The sequence below is a fragment of the Mus caroli genome, unplaced genomic scaffold (genome assembly GCF_978045245.1).
Source record: "Mus caroli unplaced genomic scaffold, Mus_caroli_1 scaffold_6, whole genome shotgun sequence".
NCBI lineage: Eukaryota > Metazoa > Chordata > Mammalia > Rodentia > Muridae > Mus > Mus caroli.
Genome location: NW_028227261.1, coordinates 94392453 through 94419531, shown reverse-complemented (window position 1 = coordinate 94419531; position 27079 = coordinate 94392453). Strand labels below are relative to the sequence as shown.

Genomic DNA, 27079 nt, shown 5'->3' with positions numbered 1-27079 from the left:
GGACTGACCTTTAAGGTTCATCTTCTTAAAACCATCACTAATAATCATAAAGCATCCATAGGACCTAATCCCCAATTACATCACCCTAAACCCCCAAACAATCCCCGACTTCCAGGTACCTGCTCCCTGTTCCTGCCCCAGGGCGTGCTACGACCCTATTTCAGCCCACTCTCTCTTCGGGGGCCCACCTCTTCCACTGATTTACTGTGGTCTATATTGAATGCTTCTGTTTTAGCCTTGTTGGATAAGACACAAAGAGATAATGTGTCAGAATTTGAAGATTGTTGGATGTGCTTTTCTGCTTCCCTGCCCTTTTATGAGGGCATAGCCTTATTTGGAAAATTTACCCTGCTTTCAGATGCTAGGCAGCTTCCCTTCGAGTCAGTTCAGCTTACGTTGACAGAACTCTCTGGGGTAGGAAGTTATGTGTTAGGCCCAGGCATGCTTCCGCTGCGGCCCTTGCTAGAGATTTGCAATAACATGTTTAGAGTAAATAAAAATGGGTTTTCTTATCTTCTTGCCCCAAATGATACATTTTTGGCATGTTCCACGGGCCTTACAAGGTACATTATTATACAAGATTTTATCAATAATAGAGATTATTGTGTCTTGGTTCAGCTTTTTCCAAATTTTAGTATTCAGATGACTCAATGAAGTTTTGGGATTGAGGTGTCTCCTTGCCATCCCGCCACAAAAGAGAGCCTATCTCAGCGGTGACCCTTGCAGTCTTTCTTGGCTTGGGTGCTGCTGGGATCGGGAATTGCAGCTCTTGTGTAGTCTCAACAGAATGCGAGCAATTACCATCTGCTCAATGAGGCTATTAGCCAAGATAGAGAGAATATAAAAAGGGGCCTAGATGATCTTACTGATTCCTTGGTCTCCCTTTCAGAAGTTGCCCTTCAAAATAGAAGGAGATTAGATTTGCTCTTTCTACAACAAGGAGGCTTATGTGCTGCACTTGAGGAAGAATGCTGTGTATATGTTGATAAAACTGGATTAGTTAAAGATAGCATTGCCAAGGTTACTGCCAGTTTAGAAAAAAGAAAAAGAGAGAGAGAACAACAAGAGTCATGGTACCAAAATTGGTTTTCAACCTCCCCCTGGCTTTCAACCTTGTTGCCCTCCCTTTTGGGGCCCCTATTGGGACTCCTATTATTGATTTCCATCTGTCCTTGGGCATTTCAGAAATTGACCCGATTTGTTAAATCTCAAATTGATTCATCTCTTTCAAGCGCATCTATTTCAGTTCATTACCATCGGCTGGACGTTGGCAATAACAAGCAGGTTACTGGAGAAGAGTCAGAAGTGGATCCCACTTCATCACCCTCGTCTCGGGGAGAGAGACTCAATTTCCATAAAATGCTTAAGTAAGATCATTCCCCTCCCCCTAAATTCAGCCATTAGTCTCACGCCACAAATCATTCATAGATTGCTGTAGTCTGTGCTTCCGACATGGTAATATACATTCTCGCCACATTGGAAACTAAACAGTTATCCCAGGCTAGACACATCGAAAAATTGAAACTTGAAGCCATTGCCCGTGAGAGTTGTAAGGCTAAAACACTGCACAGAGATTCGTCTGGAAGCTGTTAGATAGTCTCTGAGAGGCATGTGTGATTGCATGAAGGTTGAGTGCCCTAGGGTCCTTCCCCCAGGAAAAATGGCACGGGAGCAGGTCAGGGTTACTCTGGGTAAAAATCTGTGGGCCTGAGAGTCAATCCTGTACATGACCCCTAACATTGCACACTGGGGATCAGACCTCTATCTCTACCCACGGAGCTTGCTTCATTCCTAAATCCCTTGGCTAGACCAGGTTATACCCAACAGACTGTAACCGTTAATTCAAGCCTCATAGATGACTTGTCCTTGTGTCCTTCATGGTTTTAGAGAATCACCCGATGAGCAAACAGACCGTTAGGCGGTCATTAAAAATGTGACAAATTTATTATACAATATGCCTTTATAAAATTATTAAAATGGGGGAGATGTTGGGAGCTATTAAGACAACACAATTGTCCTGATCTCTGAATTGGGCCTCTCCCCCCGAGAAAAAAAGGGGGTCAGAAGCGGGCCACCAGTGCTCCGCTCCGAGAACAACCACAGAATGTTCCAGTCCTAAGTCAGCGCCGGATGTCCTGACCACAAGATGTACTCTGATACCACCAAGTTCCTGCTTCCCTGTGTAGTTGCCAAAAGAAAAATTTCTGCTGCCCCATCCCTCCTGCTGAGAAGTACTTCCTCTTTTTCTGCTGCCTTATCCCTCCTGCTGAGAAGTACTTCCTCTTTTTCTGCTGCCCCATCCCTCCTGCTGAGAAGTACTTCCTCCTTTGCTTGTGCATTTCCATTGCCCCATTCCTCCTGCTGAGAAGTACTTCCCCTTTTGCTTGTGCATTTAAGCCTTGAGTCTTACTGAATACAGTGACACCTTGATGCTACTCAGACTGCTTCCCGTGTAGTTCCTGCACTTGGTGTCTGTCTTTCTCTCCCCCATTTTGTTCTTAGGAGAAGGTCCCCTCGAGACCTTCGAATAACTGGACCTGCTGGACGGGTCACTCGTGTACATACACTGGTGTACACATGCATGTACAAACACAAACACAAGACAATCCTATTTTTGTACTTTATTTTATATGTATTTTCTTTTTTATTAGATATTTTCTTTATTTACATTTCAAATGGTATCCCATCCCATTTCCTGGTTTACCCCCTGAAAATCCCTATCCCCTCCCCTCTCCTCTGCTCATTAACACACCTTCCTGTTTCTTGTTCTTGGCATTCCCCAACACTGGGGCACAGAGCCTTTACAGAAACAATGGCCTCTCCTCCCATTGGTGACTGACAAGACCATCCTCTGTTACTTATGTGGCTTGAGCCACGGGTCCCTCCATGTGTACTCTTTGGTTGGTGGTTTAGTCCCTAGAAGCCCTGTGGGTACAGGTTGATTCATATTGTTGTTGTCTCCTGTGAGGTTGCAAACCCCTTCATCTCCTTCTGTCCTTTCTCTAACTCTTCCATTGGGGACACTGTGCTCAGTCCATGGTTACCTTAGAGCACGTACTTTTGTATTTGCTAGGTACTGTTAGAGCCTCTGTCAGCAAGCACTTGTTGGCCTCCAAGTAGTGTCTGTTTTGGTGACTGTATTTGGGGTGGATAACAGGAGGTGTAGTCTCTGAATTGCCTTTCTTTCAATTCTGTTCTACACTTTGTCTCTCTAACTCTTCCTATGGGTATTTTGTTCCCCATTCTATGAAGAACCAAAGTATCCACACTTTCATCTCACTCCTTCTTGAGCTTCATGTGGTCTGTGAATTGTATCTTGGTTATTTTGACCTTCTGGGCTAATATCCTCTTATCAGTGAATGCATAGTATGTGTGTTCTTTTATGATTGAATTATCTCACTTAGGATGATATTTTCTAGTTCCAACCATTTTCCTAAGGATTCCATACATTCATTGTTTTTAATAGCTGAGTAGTACTCCACTGTGGAAATGTTCCACTTTTTCTGCATCTATTCCTTTGTTGAGGGACATCTGGGTTCTTTCCAGCTTCTGGCTTTTATAAATAAGGCTGTTATGAACATAGTGGAACATGTGTCCTAGTTATATGTTGGGGCATCCTTTGGGTATATGCCCATTAGTGGTATAGATGGGTCCTCAGGTAATACTATGTCTAGTTTTCTGAGACACTTCCAGAGTGAGTTCCAGAGTGGTTGTATCATCTTGCATTCTCACCAGCAGTGGAGGAATGTTCCTCTTCCTCTACATCCTCACCAGCATCTGCTGTCACCTGAATTTTTGATCTTAGCTATTCTAAGTGGTGTGAGAATCTCAGGGTTGTTTTGTTTTGCATTTCCATGATGACTAAGGATGTTGAGCTTTTCTCTAGGTGCTATTCAGCCATTTGGTATTCCTCAGTTGGGAATTCTTTGTTTAGCTCTGTACCCCATTTTAATAGGGTTATTTGGTTCTCTGGCTTATAACCTTTTGAGTTCTGTCTATATATTGAAGCCCTCTATCATATGTAGAGTTGGTAAAGATCTTTTCCCAATCTATTGGTTGCTGTTTTGTCCTATTGACAGTATCATTTGCCTTACAAAAGCTTTGTAATCGTATGAGGTCCCATTTGTCAATTTTTGATCTTAAAGCATAAGCTATGGGTGTTCTGTTCAGGAAATTTTCCCATGTACCCATGTGCTTGAGGCTCTTTCCTACTTCTTTTCTATCAGTTTCAGTGTATCTAGTTTTATGTGGAGGTCCTTGATCCACTTGGACTTGAGTTTTGTAGAAGTAGATAAGAATGCATTGATTTGCTCTCTTCTACACACTAACTGCCAGTTGAGCCAGCACCATTTGTTGAAAATGCTGTCTTTTCCACTGGATGGTTTAGCTCCTTTTTCAAAAATCATGTGACCATATGGGTGTGGGTTCATTTCTGGGTCTTCAATTCTATTATTCCTTTGATCTATCTTCCTGTCACTGTACCAATACCTTGAACCTTGAAGTGGTTTTTTTTTTTTTTTTTTTTTTTTTTTTTTTTTTTTTACAATTGCTCTGTAGTACAGCTTGAGGTCAGAGATGTTGATTCCCCCATAAGTTCTCTTATTGTTGAGAGTAGTTTTTGCCATCCTAGGTTTTTGTTATTATAGATGAATTTGCAACTTGCTCTTTCTAAGTGATGAAGAATTGAGTTGAAATTTTGGTGGGGATTACATTGAATTTGTAGATTGCTTTTGGCAAGATGTCAATTTTTACTATAATAATCATGCCAATTCATGATCATGGGAGAACTTTCTATCTTCTGAGATCTTTGATTTATTTCTTAAGAGTCTTGAAGTTCTTCTCATACAGATCTTTCACTTCTTTAGTTAGAGTCACAGCAAGTTATTTCATTTTTTGTGACTATTGTGAATGATGTTGATTTCCTACTTTCTTTCTCAGCCTGTTTATCCTTTGAATAGAGAAAGGCCACTGATTTGTTTGAGTTAATTTTACATTCAGCTACTTTGCTGAAGTTGTGTTCTCTGGTGTAATTTTTCAAGTCAATTAAGTACACTCTCATATCATTTGCAAATAGTGATATTTTTACTTCTTACTTTTCAGTTTGCATTCCTTTGACCTCCTTTTGTTGTCTAATTGCCCTGGCTAGGACTTTGAGTATATATTGAATAGGTAGGGAGAGAGAGAGGGGAGAGCCTTGTCTAGTTTCTAATTTTAGTGGGATTGCTTCAAGTCTTTCTCCATTTAGTTTAATGTTGGCTACTGGTTTGCTGTATATTGCTTTTGCTCTGTTTAGTTATGGGCCTTGAATTCCAGATCTTTCCAAGACTTTTATCATGAAGTGGTGTTGGACTTTGTCAGATGCTTTCTGAGCATCTAATGAAATGATCATGTGTATTTTGTTCCTTTGAGTTCGTTTATATAGTGGATTACATTGATGGATTTTCATATAATGAACCATCCCTGCATTCCTGGAATGAAGCCTAGTTGATCCTGATTGTTGATGATTTTTGATCTTCATGTGTTCTTGGATTAGTCTTTCGAGAATTTTATTGAGTATTTTTTACATCGACATTCATAATGAACATTGGCCTAAATTTCTCTTTATTTTTTGATCTTTGTGTGGTTTAAATATCAAGATAATTGTGGCTCCATGGAACAAGTTGGGGATTGTTCCTTCTGTTTCTTTTCTTTTTTTTTTTTTTTTGGAGTACTTTAAGGAATATTGGATTTAGTTCTTTGAAGATCTGATAGAACTCTGCAACAAATCCATAAAGTTCTGGGTTTTGTTTGTTTGTTTGTTTGTTTTGTTTTGTTTTTTTGTTGTTGTTGTTGTTAGGAGACTACTAATTACTGCTTCTATGTTTTTAGGGCATATGGGACTGTTTAGATCATTTATCTGGTCCTGATTTAACTTTGGTTCCTATTATCTGTCTAGAAAATTGTTCATTTCATCCAGATTTGCCAGTTTTGTTGAGTATAGGTTTTTTGTTTGTTTGTTTGTTTGTTTTTTAAGTAGGACCTAAAGGTTTTTTGTTTTTGTTTTTTTGGTATTTCTTCAGTTTCAGTTGTTATCTCTCCATTTTCTTTTCTGATTTTGTTAATTAGGATACTGTCTCTGTGCCCTCTAGTTAGTCTGGCTAAGGGTTTATCTATCATGTTGATATTCTCAAGGAAACAGCTCCAGGTTTGGTTGACTTTTTGAATAGTTATTTTTGTTTCTACTTGGTTGATTTTAGCCCTGAGTTTGATTATTTCCTGCTGTCTACTCTCTTGGGTGTATTTGCTTTTTTTTTGTTGTAGATCGTTCAGATGTATTATCAAGCTGGAAGTGTATGCTCTCTCCAGTTTCTTTTTGGAGGCATTCAGAGCTATGAGTTTTCCTATTAGCACTGCTTTCATTGTGTGCTATAGTTTGGTTATGTTGTGGCTTCATTTTCATTAACCTCTAAAAACTGTCTCATTTCTTTCTTTATTTCTTCCATGACCAAGTTATCATTGAGTAGAGTGTTGTTCAGCTTCCATGTGTATGTATGCTTTCCTTTTTTTTTTTTTGGTATTTAAGACCAGTCTTAGTCCGTGGTGATATGACAGGATGGATGGGATTATTTCAATCTTCTTGTAGATGTTGAGGCCTGTTATTTGACCCACTATATGGTCAATTTTGAAGAAGGTACTGTGAGTTGCTGAGAAGAAGGTATGTACTTTAACTTTAGGATAAAATAATCAACAGATATATGTCAAATCAATTGGGATTATAACTTCTGTTAGTTTCACTGTGCCTCTTTTTAGTTTCTATGTCCAGGATCTTTCCCTTGATGAGAGTAGGGTGTTAAAGTCTCCCGCTATTATTGTGTGAGTTGCAATGTGTGATTTGAGCTTCAGTAAAGTTTCTCTTATGAATGTGGGTGACCTTGAATTAGGAGCATAGATGTTCAGAATTGATACTTTTCTTGGCAGATTTTTTTTCCTTTGATGAATATGAAGTATTCTTCCTTTTTTGATAACCTTAGGATGAAAGTCAATTTTATTTGATATTAGAATGGCTACTCCCACTTGTTTTTTAAAGGACCATTTACTTGGACAATTGTTTTCCAGCCATTTACTCTGAGGTAGTGTCTGCTTTTGTCACTGATGTGGATTTTTTGTATGCAGCAAAATGTTGGGTCCTTTTTAAGTATCCAGTCTGTTAGTCTATGTCTTTTTATTGGGGAATTGAGTCCATTGATATTAAGAGGTATTAAGGAATAGTGATTGGTGCTTCCTGTTATTTTTGTTGTTAGAGGTGGAATTATGTTAAGATGGCTATCTTCTTTCTGGTTTGTTAAAAGATTACTTTCTTGAATTTTCTAGGGTTTAGTTTCCCTCCTTTCGTTGGAGTTTTCCATTTATTATCCTTTGAAGAGCTGGATATGTTGAAAGATATTGTGTAAATTTGTTTTTATCATGGATTATCTTGGTCTCTCTACGTATGGTAATTGAGAGTTTTGCTGGGCATAGTTGCCTGGGCTGGTATTTGTGCTCTCTTAGGGTCTGTATGATGTCTTCTCAAGATCTTCTGGCTTTTATAGTCTCTGGTGAGAAATCTGGTGTAATTCCGATAGTCTGGTATAATTCTGATAGGTCTGCCTTTATCTGGTACTTGACCTTTTTCCCTTACTGTTTTAATATTCTTTGTTTGTTTTGTGCATTTGGCATTTTGATTATTATGTGACAGGAGGAATTTCTTTTCTGGTCTAATCTATTTGGTGTTCTGTCTACTTCCTGTGTGTTCATAGGCATCTTTTTTTTTTTTTAGGTCAGGGAACTTTTCTTTTATAGTTTTATGGAAAATATTTACTGGCCCTTTAAGTTGGGAATTTTTGCTCTCTTCTATACCCATTATACTTAGGTTTGGTCTTCTCATTGTGTCCTGGATTGACTGGATTTTTTGAGTTAGGATGTTTTTTTTTTTTTTTTTTTTTTTTGCATTTTGTATTTTCTTTGTCTGTTGTGTCAAAGTTTTCTATGGTATCTTCTGTACCTGAGATTCTCTCTTCAATTGCTTGTATTCTTTTTGTGATGCTTGAATCTTTGACTCCTGATCTCTTTCTTAGGATTTCTATTTCTCAAGTTTTCTCCCTTTGTGATTTCTTTAATTTTTTCTCCTTCCATTTTTATATCGTAATGGTTTTGTTCAATTCCTTGACCTGCTTGATTTTATTTTCCTCTAATTCTTTAAGGGATTTTTGTGTTTCCTCTTTAAAGCCTTCTCCCCTTTTAATGTGTTCTCCTCTATTTCTTCAAGGGAGTTATTAATATCCTTCTTAAAATCCTCTATCAGCATCATGAGATTTTTTTTTTAAATCTAAACCTTGCTTTTCCAGTTTTGGGGGGTATCCAGGACTTGCTGTGGTGGAATAACTGGGTTCTGATGATGCCAAGTAGCTTCGGTTGCTGTTTGTAAGGTTCTTGGCCTTGCCTTTTGCCATCTGGTTACCTCTGGTGTTAAATGGCCTTCTTTCTATGACTGGAGCTTGTCCCTTCTGTGCATCTGTAAGCAGCTGTTCCTGGGTTGGTCAGGCTCCTCCATGAAGGGGCAGGCCTCAGTCTCTTGCTCTTCAGCTGGCTCCATCTCCAGTGTGCCAGGAGCTGCCTCCCTGGTCCTCATTGGAAGAGGACAATGAGTCTGTTCATCCTCCACACCCCTCTTCAGACTTCCTGGCTCCTCCACTTCAGCCTTGGCCTAGGCCTCTGCCTCAACCTTGGTCTCAGCCTCAGGGTATTGCTCTTGCACTGTAGGACCCCAAGAAGAAGCCCCCCACTCAAGTCTCGGTACTCGGATTTACCCAAAGTAAACACCAGAGACCTCCTTGATGCAAAAGCACGAGGTAGCTTTAATGGCGGAACTCGGTGTTGATATGTATCTCATGCAGGAGACAGAGGAATCGACCATGAGACTTGGAAGCTAGGGGTTTCTATAGAAAAGTTGCTGGGGCTGGGGGAGGAATTAGTGCGGTTGTACATGATTGGTTCATTCAAACTTCAGCAGGGAAGTATTGGCATGGTTGTACATGATTATGAGTCAGCAGAGTAGTATGTGCAGGCTGGGGCGTATAAGGATTCTAAAGCCAGGGGCTTATCTGAGTTGACAATGCATCTGTTTAATGTTTCAGCTTTTAACTATGGTCACTATAGAAAGGGGGGTGAGCAGGAGGCACCGGGCTGCCAGATGGTCAATGAGTCAGCCAAGATAGTCAGAACCAGTTCCTGCATTCCTTCCCTTATCTTTATGACTGGGTGACCTAGCTTGCCTGGGCTATTTGACATACATTACATGAATCACAGGTCTCAAGTTTTATTTCTTTTCAGCACCTGCTTGGCTTGCTGATCTCCTGGCTCGGCCTCAGTGAGCTCCAGCTCCTCACTGTGTCCAACAGGTCATAGACAGGATGGGGCTCCGGCTCCTGCTCACACTCAGTCTCAGGCATTTCAGGTTCTGCCTCCAGCTCAGGCACGGATTCTGGCTCCAGCTCCTGCACCAGTTCTGGATCCTCACTGGCCTGGGCTCCTTGGCGTAGCTCTGCTCCTCTTCTGAGCACAGGCTAGGTGAGGCCTCAACCATAGGGTCGTGCTCGATCTCCCACAGCCCCTCGCTGAAGCATTGCCTCTTGTTGGGCTTGCCGAACTTCTCCTTGAACTCCTCATAAGGATACAGGTGCTTGGGACCCAGCAGGGCTGTCTCATGTGTCCCGAAGAACACCTGATAGCAGTTGGGTTCAGCGACATGTTTGATCCTCAGTGGCCAGTGTGCATAGCCCTTTAACTTGGCAAACACCAGGTCCCTGGTCTTGTATTTAGGGTGGCTGAAGCAAGATATAGAGTGTGCTCTGGGCCCCCGCCTTGGCCACTGGAAGCTGACTTCACTGGACGTCTTATTGACCCAGTACACTATACATATCTCAAGTTTATAATTCCAGTTAACTTTTGACTGTTTCTTTTTAAATTAGCAAAAGACTTTTATTTACATTATTTCCTTTATATCTGATGCTTTAGATATCAGAAATTTGCCTATAATTTTAATAAAAGAAAACGACAATCACTTCTCATCCTTATTACAACTGCAACTACTTCCAAGTTTCACCAGTGCCATGCTTCAGCCAGTGGTGTAGATTATCAGCAAGATTTCCACCATCTGCCTCAAATTAGCACTCTGTAATATTGCCTGATGTGGCTCCCCAGTACCAAAGAGGAGAATTATTATTATCGTCTTTCCTGCAGGGAAACAGATGTAGAAAGGGGTGGATTTCTTTGGCTAACAACTAGTAAGAAAATTTTAACTCATGATCCCATAATCTTAACTTGTGATATGCTGTCTCATTAATGTGGTTTTAGAAGTGTCTCTGTGTCCCGAGCTATCGTTCTCACCGGCAAGAACACACTCGGTCAACCGGATTCTTTTGCAGCAAGCTTTATTGTTTGTTCAGGAGGGAAGACCCAGAACCCGGAAAATGTTGCTGCTTATATAGCCCTCAGTGTGTCATGTCAGCACCTGATTTGTTGCTCACCCATCACCTCATTACTATGCCCTGAGATGGACAGTGACTAGGCGTGAGTTCACTCTCGCACTTGCACACAAGGCTTGTTTACTAGTTAGGCATAGTGGAAGCCAGCACCATCTTATAATGGCGATTGCTTGCGGCATGGCTCTACACATCTCCCCCTTTTTGTTTTATTAAAATGAGGCTGGACTAGGTCTGTGTAATTATGTCCATCCGCTGTGGCTCCCGTCTTAGGTCGTTCCTCTAATGTCACAGCCTTTCCTGTCATAGGGTAACCCTATCACCACCGGGCCCCATGTCTTAGGTTGATCTGTGCATGAGGAAAGTTGCCCGTCCCTGGATACCACAGTGCTATGTGACAGTAACTACTAAATGACCTAGGGCGAACTCTACCAAAGAGACCAGCCAAAAAATGAAGAACTCAAATGCTGACTAATTCTTGAGCATAGATAGCCAAATTTCAGGGGAGGCCCCTTGCTCTATGGCAGCAAGTGCTTGAGCTATCACGACCTTGTCATGTGTTTGTTGGGTTCTGAGCTTGCAAACCAACCAGAGCATGAACACAAGTCCACAGCAGATGGCAGTACCAAATAAACCTACCCCCACCCATTCCTTAAAATAAGAAAATGCAGATGAAATCCAGGAGGAGAGGCCCTCTGTCAATGACAGGTCCACTCACGTTGAGTTGATCCTTAAAACGCCCTCAGGGCCTCAAGAGTCTCATCGAACCCCTCGGACCAATTTCCTGCAAGATACAAGGAGAGCTGTCTAGACAGATTAGATGCACGAGTAACATTTTCATATTGGACACTGGTAATACACAGAGCGCCCAATTTTCTTTCACAACCCAACTGGGCCAACTGGTATAGGACTCCTATCTGTTTCTCAAACAGATCAAGGTGCTGATTTAAAATCATCAGCCCTCCCTTCAACTGGGCACTAGCAGAAGTTTGGACATTGATGGCATCAGTCTGATCAGCTGAAAGCTGATTTAGTTTTGTGCCTGCTTGAACCGTCCTAGCCATAGAGTACCCTGTAGCTGTTGCAGTAGCTGCACTGGCTGAAATTGCTATGATCACGGCAGCAGTGATGCCAAAATCTCTTTTTTTTTGTCGAAACAGGGATAAGGTGGAGGGTGTTAGGGATCCAACGTGGGATCTGGGCCACCATGGCGCTGGTGTCCTTTGTTGCATCCCAACATTGAGAAATCCAACAGGAATCATTACATAGCTTTCAAATGAATCATTAGACAAAATAAACAAAAAGGGAGGATAGACACATACTGGAGCGATATATAGCTGGTTGGATTAATCTGTGTCTTACTTAAACCAGAGATTTCTTCAGTATGAATTATATATTTTTTGTTGGTCCATATGCCCCAATCAGGGTATAATTGGAGAGACCAGTGTAAATGGCCTTTCCTACAGCACCTCCTTTTAAGAAAACAAGGGGATTAAGATCTGTACAGCTTCCATTAATCCCACAAAGTTGCCATTTGCAATAAGGGCTCATTCTGCGGTCCTGCAAGAAGAGGCCCGTTCTCATTACAAACTCTTCTTCAGGCCCAAACAACATATTGGGGGAGAAGGTAAAATATTTGTGCTCATCAATCCATCTGGCTACAGACGACAGGCAGTCTGACCATGGTGGCAACTCCCCTACATCCTCTCCACCACAATGAGGAGCAATCCTGGGTTGACGAGGACGCTCTGTCTCATTCCAATTGGGAGACAGGAATGTACCATTTAGCCAGACTGTCGATTGCCACCAAAACCATGTAACATGAATAATATCATTGTTTTCTTTTTCTCGGGTTTGGGTGATATTTACAGTCCCATTATCCAAAAATGATCCTAACATATGGATACTGAGCTGAATACAGTCCCCCTTTTGCAATAATTGAAAACATAGGGAACCCTGTTCTTGGAGGGAGTGATTTTCTCCTATCGGGACCCGTAAAGGGTCAAATGGCAAATATGGTAAGTCTAGTTTTTTATTAGTAGTAACGAATTTTGGAAAAACTATAGCATCATGGCGAACTGGCATTGCTTTAGGGAAGGCTGAGAGAATGGCCCATCTCTGTTCACCCATCATACTAGGAACCTGAAACAAGTTCAGCATTGTCAGGAGCAGGAGCAGTCCTCGGGAGGTCAGCATCTTCCACACCATCCTTGATTAATATCTTGCAGGTGAGTCGTTCCGGCAGCCAAAATGGGTTGTCTTCACTCTGTGGAAAAACACAGACAGCTCCCCTGGATCTTATTAAAATAGGATCTGGGCCTTTCCACAGACCAGCTAAGACATCCTTCCATTTCACCATTTCTTTTGGTCTATCAGGGTCTGAGCTATGTCGATCAGTTGCAGAGTGACCTTGCTCGTCAAGATTTAGAAAATTAAGTGTGAAGAGTGCCATGGATACAGCTACTCTTGGCACTGAGGGCAGAGTCTCATCAACTCCCCCTTTTTGTTTTATAAAATAAGACTTGAATGTACGGTGGGCACGTTCCACAATGCCTTGTCCTTGAGGATTATAAGGAAAGCCAGTCAGGTGAGTGACATCCATTTGATGACAAAATTGCTGAAATTTAGCAGAGGTATATGTTGGCCCATTATCAGTTTTAAGGATTGTGGGCTTGCCCCAAGCACTCCATGCTTCTAAACAGTGCTGTATAACATGAGAGGCTTTCTCACCTGTTAAAGGTGTAGCAAACATAACACCAGAGCTGGTGTCAATGGAAACATGTAAATATTCATTTCTTCCAAAGGAGGAAATATGAGTGACATCTGTTTGTCAGACCTGTAATGGCCTGATGCCTTGGCGGTTTACCCCTACATGAGAAGTAGGCAAAAATTGACAACAATTTTGACATTGGGTGACAATGTCATGAGCTTCTTTCTTGGTTAAAGTGAAACGGCGTCATAAAGTTTCAGCCGTCACGTGGAAGTGTTTATGAAACTCCCTTGTATCCTCTGCCTGCGAGGACAGAGCAGTAGCCATGATTCTAGTGGCTTTGTCTGTTAAGTCATTTCCATGAGACATAGGGCCAGGAAGGCCAGAATGAGCCCTGACTTGAGTAATATACACAAGATGTCTTCTATGTAACAGGACTGACTGAATTTGCTGAAAAATGTGAACAAGCTTGCTAGAGGATCTAATCAAACCAGCAACTTCAAGCGTATTAACTGCATTAACCACATGTAAGGAATCAGATACAATATTGAGCGGGCCCGGGAAAGTTTTAAGGACCTCCAGAACCACCAAACACTCTACAACCTGGGGTGATGTCTCATTATATTGTTTAGATGTTACTTGGCCATTTACTACATATGCACCTATGCCAGATCTGTATCCATCTGTATATACCACCACCCCATCCGCAAGTGGGTGTTTGGCTGTCATTACTGGAAAGACTATGGCTTGGCTTAAGGCAAACTGTAAAATTGGATGTTTTGGATAATGATTATCAATTGGTCCCGAATAGGAGGCAACTAAGACTGCCCAATCATTAGTTGTTGCTGCCAGGGTTTGAACTTGAGCCGAGGTATAAGGCACAATTAGCATATGAGGTTCTTTCCCAAAATGAGTAATGGCTGCTTTTATCCCCCGAAGTGCAAGTTGAGCAACTGCTTCAGGATACAACTCAATGATTTTTGCAGGGGAAGCATTAGGGTGAACCCACAATAATGGTTCATTTTTCCACAAGACTGCTGTTGGTAACTGTGCAGTTTTTAATACGCACAATTCAAATGACTTTGACTCGTCAATGCGTTGTAATTGAGCATCTTGTAAGGCCTTTTCTACAGTTTGTAAAGCTTGACATGCAGCTGGGGTAAGTGCTCTGTGGGAGGAGATGTGGGTGTCTCCCTCTAATATATCAAATAAGGGATTTAATTCCGTGGATGAAATTTTCAAAAATGGTCTTAGCCAATTAATATCTCCCAGCTATTTTTGGAAATCATTCAAGGTATGTAGTTGATCTTTGCAAATCTCTAATTTTTGAGGAACAATTTTGTCAGGATAAATGAGTGACCCTCGGAAGGCTCCCATTCGAGCAACTTGCACCTTTTCGGTGGCCACCTGCAATCTCCATTGCCCTAATGTTTTTATTAATATAGGGTATGCATCTTGCAATAACTGTGAATTTTTATGGAAAATCAAAATGTCATCCATATAAATTATCAAAAGTAATGATAGAAAATGCTCTCTAACTGACTTAAGTGCCAATTGTACATACAGTTGACACATGGTGGGGCTATTCGCCATCCCCTGAGGTAGGACCTTCCATTGGTACCTTTGATCAGGTTCTAAATGATTAATGGCTGGGATGGTAAATGCAAATTTTTGCCTATCTTGAGGGCATAAAGATATAGAGAAAAAACAATCTTTAATATCTATAATTATAATTTCCCAATTTTTGGGTAAGGCAGAAAGCAATTGTAGCCCTCACTGAACTGGCCCAAACAGGCACATTTGTGCATTAATTGCTCTAAGATCATGTAATAAGTACCATTTGCCAGATTTTTTCTTAATTACGAAAATAGGTGTATTCCAGGGTGAGGTAGAGGGCTCTAAATGACCCAAGCATAGCTGTTCAGAAATCAGTTTTGTGGCTGCTTCTAATTTTTTAGAGGAGAGAGGCCATTGAGGAACCCATACAGCTTCCTCTGTAAGCCATGGTACGGGCATGGAGCCCTCAACGGCCCCTAGGAAAAACCCAAACTTTGTCTCCCATTATTACCTTCTTGAGGGATAGGTTCAAGTCTACCCTGCTCTCCTTTTCCTAATCCCCTTCCTTCTTTATAGCCCATTTTCTTCATCATTTGAACAGCTTGTGGCGAGTATTCATTAGTCAATGTCATTCCCAGTGCCTGTAAAATGTCTCTCCCCAAGAGATTTACTGGGAGTGGTAAAACATAGGAAGTGATTCATCCCATTTGACCTTCAGGTGCTTGCCAGCTCAAAGAACGGGAGCTAATAGTGGGGCAGGACTGATAACCTAGCCCTTGCAAAAAATGTGATGACTGAGTGACAGGCCAGGCTTTTGGCCACCAGTGGGAAGAGATGATACTTTTATCTGTTCCTGTGTCTAAAACCCCTTTAAATTGTTTCCCTTCTATAACTAATTCTAAGGATGGCCTGGAGTGAAGAGGCATTATTAAGTAAGCAGAATCATTTCCAGTAGAACCAATCCCTCTGTCAGCTCGAGGGACACCAGAGGAAGGAAAACAGCCATGTAGGCTTGGCAAAATTATTAACTGAGCTATTCTATCCCCTTGTGAAATAGAAAAGACACCCTGAGGACAGGAACAGAGAACTTGAAGTTCCCCTTCATAATCTTGATTTATGACTCCAGGGTGAACAATAAGGCCTTGTAAGGTAAGGGAGGCCCGTCCCAGTATTAGGCCAACACTTCCGGATGTCAGAGGCCCTTTGTAGTCAGTATGAAAGGGCTGTACCTCCATTTGGGGCATCAGGATGAATTGGGTGGTGGCACGGAAGTCCAATCCAGCTGATCCTTCTGTTGCCCTGCGGATTGTGGGGTCCACCTGTTGCCTGTTGGGGTCCCATATGTTCTCGGGCCCTGAGACCTGGGGGCCCTGTACTGGTTTTTTGGAATGGCCTCATTATCTACTGCTTGAGGAAATCCTGGCTGCAGGGGCCTGCCTCGAATGTCCTTGACTGAGTGACAATTTCTGGCCCAGTGATATCCTTTCCCACACTTAGTACACAGTCCTGGTGCTCTCCTTTTGACAAGGGCTCTACAGTCCTTTTTTAAGTGTCCTGGTTTGCCACAATTATAGCAGAGCTTGAGCTCAGCCGTGTCAGGGAGTTTTTGCCCTTGTAGAATGGCAGCTGCTAAACCGGCGTTAGTGAGTGGCCCTACAAGCTCACGGCAAACCTTCAACTAGTCCTGCAATCCCTTGCTCTTTCTAGGTGTAATAGCCGCCCTGCATTCCTGCGTAGCCTGTTCATAGACCAACTGTTCAATTAAAGGCATAGCTGCCTCTGGGTCTCCAAGAATTCTCCCTGCCGCTTCTGTCATTCTAGCCACAAAGTCTGAGAATGACTCCTGGGCGCCCTGAATAATCTTTGTCAAATGTCCACTTGCCTCTCCCTTCCTAGAGAGTGCCTTCCATGCCTTAATGGCGGCAGCTGAGATCTGGGCGTACGCTCCCCAATGGTAATTTGTCTGGTTAGTAGCATGTTGTCCCTCACCTGTAAGCAACTCAAAAGTCCATGTTCTTTGGTCCCCTTCAACAAATGCATTAGCCCTTACCTGTGCTTGGCAGGAGTCTTGCCAAAAAGCTTTACATTCTAGATACATTCCCATGTTAGGAGCTTCAGCTTTCACTACAATCATCGAATCGCCGGGGGTCATTGTCAGAGTAGCAAGCCTTTCGATTTGCGCTATAGTAAAATGGGCGTTGACTCCATAGTTACAGGCTGATCCAGCAAGCTCTTTAATCTGTATATACTCCACCGGAGCATAAATGCATCTGCCATTGGCGCCTTCAAAGACTTGAAATGCTTGCTGCAATTTTCTCTGTTCCTCTTTTGGAATGAATGAGTCTGAATGATACCTCTGCACATAGGGCAGAGGTGAATGATACCTCTGCACATAGGGCGGAGGTGCACTAGGACACAGAGGTCGAGGGCCCAGAGACTGCGCAGCGAACTGACAGTGTCTCTAACTGCTTTTGTCTTATTCTGTGACTGATTAGCTCGTCCTTCATCTGGCTGGTATCTTTCTTCCTCATACCGAGCTGCCTCTTCCTCTAAATCTATTTCCTCAGAGGGGCTAAGTTCCTCATCCGATTATGAGCTACTGACAGCTAGTGCCTTGAACTTGTCTAATGGTGGATAGAGGCTCCTTCCCTTATGTGCCTCCCCAGCTCAATCTCTCTTCTTCTCTCCCTTTCCATCCCTTTTCCTAAGCTCTCCCAGGGCATTCTATCCCTTATTTTTCTTTTCCTTGGGCTCAAGGCCTTTATTCTTCAGTGCATCTTGTTTCCTTTCAACTCTTAACCTCTCTCCTCGCTCTGTCTCTGATAGACTGTCTTGAACCTCCTCCAGTACCCTCTGCCCCGCCTCAACCATTTGCTGACAATCCTCGTCTGTTAAGCACCATCTTACCAGTTTCCACAACGGCATGGTCCCTGCTTTAAGTTTGCCATTCTGCTGTTCCCTAACTAGATCTCCTTTCAGTTTCTCCCAAGAGGTGATAGTTAATGACCCTGAGCACGCATACCATGGTGCTACATGATCTATCTCTTTAACAAAACCCTCTATAGTCTTAGTGGCGATTTTTAGGCCACACTGCCTCAAGACTGACCGTAAGGTGGTCACTACAGAGTGGGAGGTTCCCATACTGCTCGCTGCCCTGTTATCTAACCGTGACTGACCGCGACTGAGAACCAGTCAGCAGTTCCAGCAGTGGAAGCAGTACGTGATCAAAAGAGAAAGAACAAGCCCCGTGAAAACATACAAAAAGGCCTCTAACACTGGAAAAATTTCAATACCAAACATACCTTACAGAGCCTTATGTGTCCTGCAGTTCTGAACCAGCCCCACGAACGGGGGATCTCCCTTGCGCCAGTGATGGTATGAAGTTCCCGGGTTTCGGCACGACTTGCCCCGAGCTATCATTCTCGCAGGCAAGAACACACTCGGACAACCGGATTCTTTTGCAGCAAGCTTTATTGTTTGTTCAGGAGGGAAGACCCGGAACCCGGAAAATGGTGCTGCTTATATAGCCCTCAGCGTGGCATGTCAGCACCTGATTTGGCGTGTCAGCACCTGATTTGTTGCTCGCCCATCACCTCATTAAAATGCCCCAAAATAGGCAGTGACTAGGCGTGAGTTCACTCTCGCACTTGCGCACAAGGCTTGTTTACTAGTTAGGCACAGCAGAAGCCAGCGCCATCTTATAATGGCGATTGCTCACGGCATGGCTCTCCACATCTCTGATCTTTCCTTATCGAACTCCTACTGAATTAATTCCTGTCACCAACTCTTGTCTCTGACTTTTGAAAAAACCCTGGTTATGAGAACTTGATTCAGTGTCACATGTAACTTTCTAGTTTTGGATACAGACACAGTATGTGTGTACACATGTCCATACTGAGAGGCATCTCCCTCCCCAGTCCCTTGTGTTTGTAGGTGTGAGACCATACCAGGTTTTCATTTCCTCTTTCTCAGCTAGGAGCATCTCACTTACACAGTATGGAATTTAAAAGCTAAAAAATTCTCCAAGACATGAATGTGCTCCACAAAAAGTCTCATGCTGCCATGTTCTTCTATCTTTTTTCTTTTGTCAGAGGCCAGCATAATAGTATACCATTCCCCATTCATCTGTAATAGATAAGCAAATGCTTAAGGGAGAAGGAGCAGGGATACCACATGCACATGTTTCCACTTGAACTCCAGCCTATGCATTAGGGCCTGAGCATACACAGGGGTAGATCTCATGCCAGTTTTCACAATACTTAACATACTGTCCCTACCTCTCTGTGAGAACAGAGGACCTCAAACATTTTTAGGTCTGAATAGCTGGTCTTAATTCATGGTCTGGATCCATTCATTTGTCTAAGAGATTGGAGCACCATACCCATCCTCTCAGAGGACCTACTTGGCTTCAAGAGTTCCCCAAAGCACATTCTGAGTCAGAAGTTGCAATTCACTAATCATACCTTTTCTACATTAAAGTTCCTTCCCATAGAACTAGCTTCTTCTGCATGGACACATACTAGGGTCAGTCCCAAACACAGCAGCAACAACAGCTTCATTTTGTTAGGGAATATAATTGTCCCTCTGTAGTACTACTGGAGGATCCAGCAATATCTCTCCTGGGCATATATCCAGAAGATGTTCCAACTGGTAAGAAGGACACATGCTCCACTATGTTCAGAGAACCTTATATATAATCGCCAGAAGCTGGAAAGAACCCAGATGCCCCTCAACAGAGGAATGGATACAGAAAATGTGGTACATTTACACAATGGAGTACTACTCAGCTATTAAAAAGAATGAATTTATAAAATTCCTAGGCAAATGGATGGACCTGGAGGGTATCATCCTGAGTGAGGTAACCCAATCAGAAAAGGACTCACATGATATCTATTGACTGATAAGTGGAAATTAGCCCCAAAACTTTGTATACCCAAGATATAAGTTGCAAAAACACATGAAACTCAAGAGAAAGAAGACCAATGTGTGTTCACTTTGCCCCTTCTTAGAATTGGGAACATAACAACCATGGATGGAGTTAGAGATACAAAGTGTGGAGCTGAGATGAAAGGATGGACCATCTAGAGACTGCTGCACCCAGGGATCCATCCCATAATCAGCCTCCAAACACTGACACCATTGCATACACCAGCAAGATTCTGCTGAAAGGACCCTGATATAGCTGTCTCTTGTGAGGCGATGTCAGTGCCTGGCTAATACAGAAGTGGATGCTCATAGTCAGCTATTGGATGGAACACAGGGTCCCCAATGGAGGAGGTAGAGAAAGTACCCAAGGAGCTAAAGGGGTCTGCAACCCTATTGGTGGAACAACAATATGAACTAAACAGTAGCCCCAGAGCTTGTGTCTCTAGCTGCATGTAGAAGAAGATGGCCTAGTTGGCCATCACTGGGAAGAGAGACCCCTTGGTCTTGCAAACTTTATATGCCTCTGTACAGGGGAACACTAGGCCAAGAAGTGGGAGTGGGGGTTATGGAAGTGGGAGCGGTGTATGGAGGACATTTGGGATAGCATTTGAAATGTAAAATAAGAAAATACTTAAAAAAAAAAAAGAATTGTCTCTCTGTCAGGACCACGTCTTTTTGGTGTTGTTCCCTACACTCCACTCCCCAGCTCCTTTGCTTGTCCTTATATACTCCCTGATCCCTGGGTTCAGTGATTTTTCTTTTTTCTTTTTTCTTTTTCTTCTTCTTCCAGTATGGGGCTGCTCTACTCTGGGGAATTGTAGGCTGGTCTCCAGTTGAGCTGAGGTCTGTACCCCAATTGTCATAATTCACCTACATGACATGGTAGGCATTCCCTTATGCTCCTGTAACTCCAGCCCCTACCTAAGGTACCACCTCCCACAGCCCCCACAAGAGAAGCATGGTCAGTAGTCACAGAAGCAATGTCCCAAGCTTCTGACCTTTAGGCTAAACTCCTCCCCAGTTACCTAGCAACAGTGAAGACCATAAAAAGGGGTGCTCAGCCTGTACCTCTCTCTCTTTATTCCTTTGTCCTCTCACCTCTCTCTTCTCTCAGTTCTCTCTCCTCTTCCCTTTCTCTTTGTCTTCTTCTTTCCCACCCCCCTTTCTCTTCCTCCTTTCTCCCTTCTCTCTTTCCCCTGCATTTCTACAACAAATCTCTAAAACCATACAGTCTCTGCTCTGCTCCTTCAAGTTCCGCTGTGCACTCTGGTCAGTGTTGGGAACTTCTTCCCTCTTCCCTGCCTCCCACAACCCTGCTGGCTTCAGCAAAGTAGCTGGGGGGTCGCCCAGCAGGGCTGCCACTTGACCACCCCCTGAAGAGTGGGATAGAGGAATGCCCACCCAGGGATAAGTGGATTGGGTAGAGAGCAGCCCTCCCAAGCCTGACTGACCAGAGAACAGGGGAACTCTGGTGGGACGTGGGCATATTTTTCCCTCTATTCTTCCCCAAGGCCTCTGGACCCACACCCCGCCCCCCTTTTTAAAATTTTGTTCCCAACACTCTACCTCTGTCAGGCTTTGTGGAATGTTTTCTCATTTATTGATTAGAGGCCAAGGATTGTTCCTGCCCTTTTCAAACTTTGTAATTTCATCATCTATGGATTGATTTAGTAGTCTTACATTTCTCAAAACATATTCCCAAGAAAACAGTGGGTATTCAAGAGAGCTGACACTTGGAACTAGATGCAACTTTGGATCTGGCTTGGAATCAGAATGTCAGTTTTGCAGGATGTGGGGACTGAACTGGAAGGTCAAGTATGCATAGAATCTTTGCTTTAAGGTGAGTATGGAAAAAGTTGAGTTACTCAATTTTTGCAAAAGATTCATTTATATTTCATGTATATGAGCATTTGTTTTGCACGTGTACCTGAGTACCATGCACAGGCCTGGGGCAGTGGAGGTCAGAAGAAGGAGTCAGATTCTTTGAAATTTTTTTTTGCTGATCACCCAGGTTCAATTACCAGCACTCATGTGGCATCCCAAAACTGACTCTAACTTCAGTAACAGGAAATCACATACTTTCTTTTGATCCATGTTTCTCCTGTACACATGTGGTGCATTTAAACTCATTCAAGCACATACACATAAAAATAGTAAATCTTAACTTAAAAAAATTATCAAGAAAAGTCTTCCAAGGCTAAGCTGATAGCCGCCCAAAAGGCTTCAACCTTTGTACAGATAGCATTGACCTCAGAATCCAAACTGTTGTCAGTAGCCAGGTTTCATCAACTGTTTACCTTAGAGAACGTTGGATTTCAACTTACTGGACATAATCTCATCATTCATGAAACATACAAGTATTGTTAAAAATCATATTTGCTAATGGAGGTCCAAGTAGAAATCATGCCAAAAATCATGCTTCGAAAGACATACAGTTGTAATGGGAACATATTTTGTATCAGTAGACATTTCATTTACCCTGGAACTGGAAACATAAACTAGTGTTTGATGTGAGGACATAAAGAATTCAAGGAGGCAAGTACTCGATATGTTTTATTTCAACTTTGTATCAGCTTTATATGGTATGTACTATTTTATTCTTCTTACTATAGTATAAGTTAAGAATCAGAAAGATTAAGTAACTGTATAAGGTCATATATTCAGTCAATGTGAGAACTTAGAAATAAACTCAAGACTCTCTAACTCAGGAGCCTTTGTTCTTATTGACTCCACCACACAGGGCAGGATGTTTTTACATGAAGGAGGGATGGTTAAATAGGAGAAAGAGAAATAAAGAGCTCTGTAGAGCTCTAGACACGTTGGACTGGCAGGTAATAGCATAAAAACTGCACATGGGTTTCTTTAAAATATGGAGGAGTTGGTGTGGCCTGAGACTGAATGAGGCATGACAACCTACTCTCTCTTGGTCTACAACTGTTTGGTGGATTCTCTTCTAGAGGTTATCACATTCTTCCCTCCTTTTACTCCTTGTCCTTGTCCTCCTCCTCCTCCTCCTCTTCCACCTTCTTCCATTTTTGATTGATTATGGTGTCTTCACACATTTGCACATGCTTGTGCCTTTAATAGTATATGCAGAAGTCACAACAGGACACCAGTTGTCTCCCTTTATCTCTTTTTACTTCATTCCCCTGGGACAGGTTCTCCCTCTGAATCTGGGAATTAGTGTGTTTGAGATAGGCTGACTGGCCACCAAGTCCCAGCAATCCTCCATTCTCCACCATCTACCCAGTTCTGGGGTTAATAGTAGCCATAACCTGCTTTTTAATGTGAGTTCTGAGCTGTACTTTAGCTTACACTGAGGTTCTGAATGATCTTATATCTGTGGCAATCCTCCTGCCACAGCCTCCTGTACGCTGGGATTATGGGTTGTAGCACCTCATCCTGCTATGGATTATTGCTTTTCTAGTAATGATCTAGAAGTTGCTTCTATAGCAGAAAGGAACAATGAGTTCCTTCCACTACAGACTTTAGCTCATGTACCTTCCCTTTCACTAAGCATGGTAACACTCCTTAGCATGTGTAGAATGTTCATATGACTGAAAACTTGAAGCATTCAAGACATGACTACACAAAGTATGTGGTAAGGTGTTTAAGGACTTTACGTGTAACCAACTTACAGCCCAGTTGTAACTAGCTAGCATTTCTGAAACTGACAAATAGGAAAATGATTTAATCACTTTGACTTGTGTCTCACCCTCAACTAATTGAACAAATAACTCATTAAGAAATCCTGTGGACACATTCAAGGCACTTATAAGATGCCAGGGTATATTTGGGTCCAAGAAGAAAAACAGGCTTATTTGATTCATGTCCCAGAGAGGAAGTATTCTGTTGTCTCTCTAGCAGCCAAAGTGATAGTACATACAGCTGACCCTGGCTCAATATCACTTCTAAAACTCCTACTGTGTCAGTGTCAGAGTGATCCCCACCATCCCCCAGCCTTAGGCTGACTGAACAAGTCTGCAATGCTGGAGTCTCATGTCTTGCTTTAATACAATTACAACTTCCTGTCAGACAACTGAGAACTGCCAACCCTCAGAGCTGCTTTGCAACTCAATCCAAATGAAACAAGCAACAGAACTCAGGTGAAACAAAAGGATGAGACTTTGGGTTTTCCCATATATATCCAGTGCCATACCTTAAAGATTGAGCCTTAATCAGAGAACTTTGTCTTGGCTTGTTATTTCTCTTGCTGTCCTTCCCATCCTTCCCTAGTTTTTTCAGGGACCCAGTAACATGTGGCTGCTGTTGGCTACAGGAGGCACTGGAATCAGAGACCTGAGTACAGAAAGACCTACTGAGGAACACTGTCATGGTGGGGCTCTATAAAAAAAAAATGGAAGATGGTATCCTGCATGGTAGGCAACATACAACATTAATGTTAGTGCTATAAGTTTTATCTTTTGAAGGCTGTTGATTGCAAGGGTACAAAAAGGATACAAGCTAGACTGAGTAAGATTGGACCCAACACTGATATCAGTTATCAGTTAGGGGTTGACAGTGGAAAATGGGTCTGGAAAATTCTAAAAAGGCCTTTCACCACAGTCAAGAACTGCATCAGAGAAGAGGAGTAGGGCAAAAATTAATAAAAAAAAATATACAGACAAAAGAGGGATATGCTAAATATACAAATGACATGAGAGAGAGAGAGAGAGAGAGAGAGAGAGAGAGAGAGAGAGAGAGAGAGAGAGAGAGAGAGAGAGAGAAGGAAAATGGATTTTAGAACTCTCCCAGGGAAAGAAGGACATCAGGAGATGTCCTACAGGAGATATTCTTAGTTCTGGTTACACCAAGTTTTCTGTCCTCTCTGTATTTTCTGTGTTTCTTGCAACTATCTGTCCACGTGTCAACTCATGACTGCTTTTGTTTTGTTGTCTGAATGACTGTTCTTTTTTTTTTTTTTTTTTTTTTTTTTTTGGTTTTTTGAGACAGAGTTTTTCTGTAAAGCCCTGGCTGTTCTGGAACTCACTTTGTAGACCAGGCTGGCCTTGAACTTAGAAATCTGCCTGCCTCTGCCTCCTAAGTGCATGACTGTTGTTCTATGTTTCATGTTGAAGAGAAAAAATGTTTTAAACTTTATCTGTTGGCTCTCCATCTCTTGATTCAGTTTCAGTTTGCATAGTAGTGGCTGATTAAAGTTGCTCTGCACCCTTAGCCAGGAGTCAAGTGCAGGAGGAGAGGTCCTGCTAAAAAGCTTTTTTTTTTTTTTTTTTTTTAGAGGGGCCAGCTGCTTCTTAGTTCTAAGGCAAATAAGCTGATAGGTTTTTTTTTTCTTAGAAAAATCTCTGCAATTATGATTATTTGGTTCAGCAAATGACAAACTGCTTTTTCTATTGAAATTATACCTAGAAAAGTAAAAATTCGTTGATTGGTACAAATGTATAAGATTCAAGAAGCTGCTTCATTTGACTTCTGATTGGTATTAATGGTATAAATATACTCTGCATGTCTTTGTCATAGAGTATTGGTTTATAAGTTATTGGGTATGATTTAAAAAGTGTAACACTGGTAAGAAGAAAGTTAGCTTGAAACTGGTAACTCAGGGTTGTAGTCATTTTAAACAACATGCAGCATGAACCAGCCCAGGAAATCAGGCCTGTCAAGATACTTCTGAAAGAAAATAAAACTTGAGACCTGTGATTCATGTAATTTATGTCAAATATCCCAAAGAGTTGTTTGTGAGCTTTGAAACCTAGGGCTGAGAACATAGCAGAACAAGCCAGGACATGCCTGGGCAGGCCCATCGTTAAGACATTCCTGAGGCTGCATGGCCATAAAGATAAAGAGAATGACATGTCCGGACTGGCCTGGGGCCTCCCAATCTCCTGCCCTTCTGACCTAAGTTAAATGTTATCTGCACGTACAGTTTGCTGATGTTTAAATGAACCAATCATGTGAAACTGCACCAATTCCTCCCCCAGCCCCAGACTCTTTTCTATAAAAACACCTAGCTTTCAAAACTGGTGGTCGAACCCACTGTCTCCTGTATGAGATATGGAGCTCCACCATTAAAAGTCCTCATGTATTTACATCAAGACGGTCTGTTCGTGATTTTTGGGTGCATGCCAAATCGGGAACAGAGTGGGGGTTTCCCCACTAGGTTCTTACACTTATAAATTGAGATAGTATTTTATGTAATTCTTATCCAAGAAACTAGACTTACAAGAGATAAGATTTAAAACAATGTCTCTTCAAAGAAGTTTTAAAAGTTGAACTGTCATGCATTCATATATAAGAATTGTTAGCCAAAATTCATAACATGAAAGTAATCCTTTTGGAATTGATTTTAAAGAGAATGGATTGCTTCTAATTGGGTTTTGCTTTCTGAAATTTATGGTTATGCTCTAATATTGAAAAGAAACGTAAAAATTATAGTTATAATTTCCAGTTTTCTATTGGCTGCACTTTGCAGTTTGATTGCAAGCTCAGTATTCTTAACTCACCCATATTTTGTAATAGGATGATCACAAGAGTAATAAAAGTTAAAAATAGCCATGGCCAGTATGAACCTGCTGCCCCTTTTACACAAGCTTTATTGGATATAGTGGTAGAAGCAAAATTTAAGTCCCCAATATTGGAAAGGAGATCTCAGTGAGAATTTATTTGGTATCAAACAGACTCCTGATTAACATTTTCAGGATTTTGTGGATATGTTACTAAGAACAGCTAGCAGAATTTTTGGAGAGTCTCAACTCAAGCAGGGGTTTCTTTTTTTTTTTTTTCTCACAATTGTCTTATTAGAATGCTAATGCAGCTCTGTGGATATCCAGCCATATGAAACAAAGACAGACTTATCTGGATATATTTGTCCTTATGCAGAAAATTGGACCCTCATATAACCAGTGTTTGCTTATTATTGCTGCCTTGCAAGAGATTATAGTACTTACAAGCAATGTTTTCATAGCACTAAGGTTATAAGGAATATTTTAAGTATAAATCATCTTAGGAAAGACCGTCCAAAAAGTAGAGGCGTAGAGAGACAGTAGAATTGATCCTCTGGAATCTTTTTGCTGCAGAAGGGGTAGTCATTGTGCCAGTGAAAGACTCCAAAACTCCAAAACTCCCAAAGGGAGGCACTTACTCAAGCCTCGGGTCAGCCGCGCACCCAAGAAGACACTGAGACCGGTACTTAAGATGTATAGAGAGTAAAATTTAATATAGCAACGACAAGAAAGCACATAAAAGCACATATACCAGATATCTGGGGTCGAATCTCATGCAGCCTGCAAGGTGCAGGGGGGATTCGGCGATTAGCCCAAACTTTTCACAAGCTTTTATAGGAAATAGCCAGGTAAAAAGTACAAGTTTTACGTCACCAAGGTGTTCTGCCAAGGGGCTTTACATAACCAAGGGGTCGTGTCCTATA

At 42.0% G+C, this 27079-nt stretch overlaps 1 pseudogene; it reads right to left on the bottom strand.

The window, feature by feature from the left end:
- Window positions 1-8500: 8500 nt before the first annotated feature.
- On the bottom strand, window positions 8501-18186 carry LOC110293326 (uncharacterized; annotated as a pseudogene).
- Between the last annotated feature and the right edge of the window lie 8893 nt (window positions 18187-27079).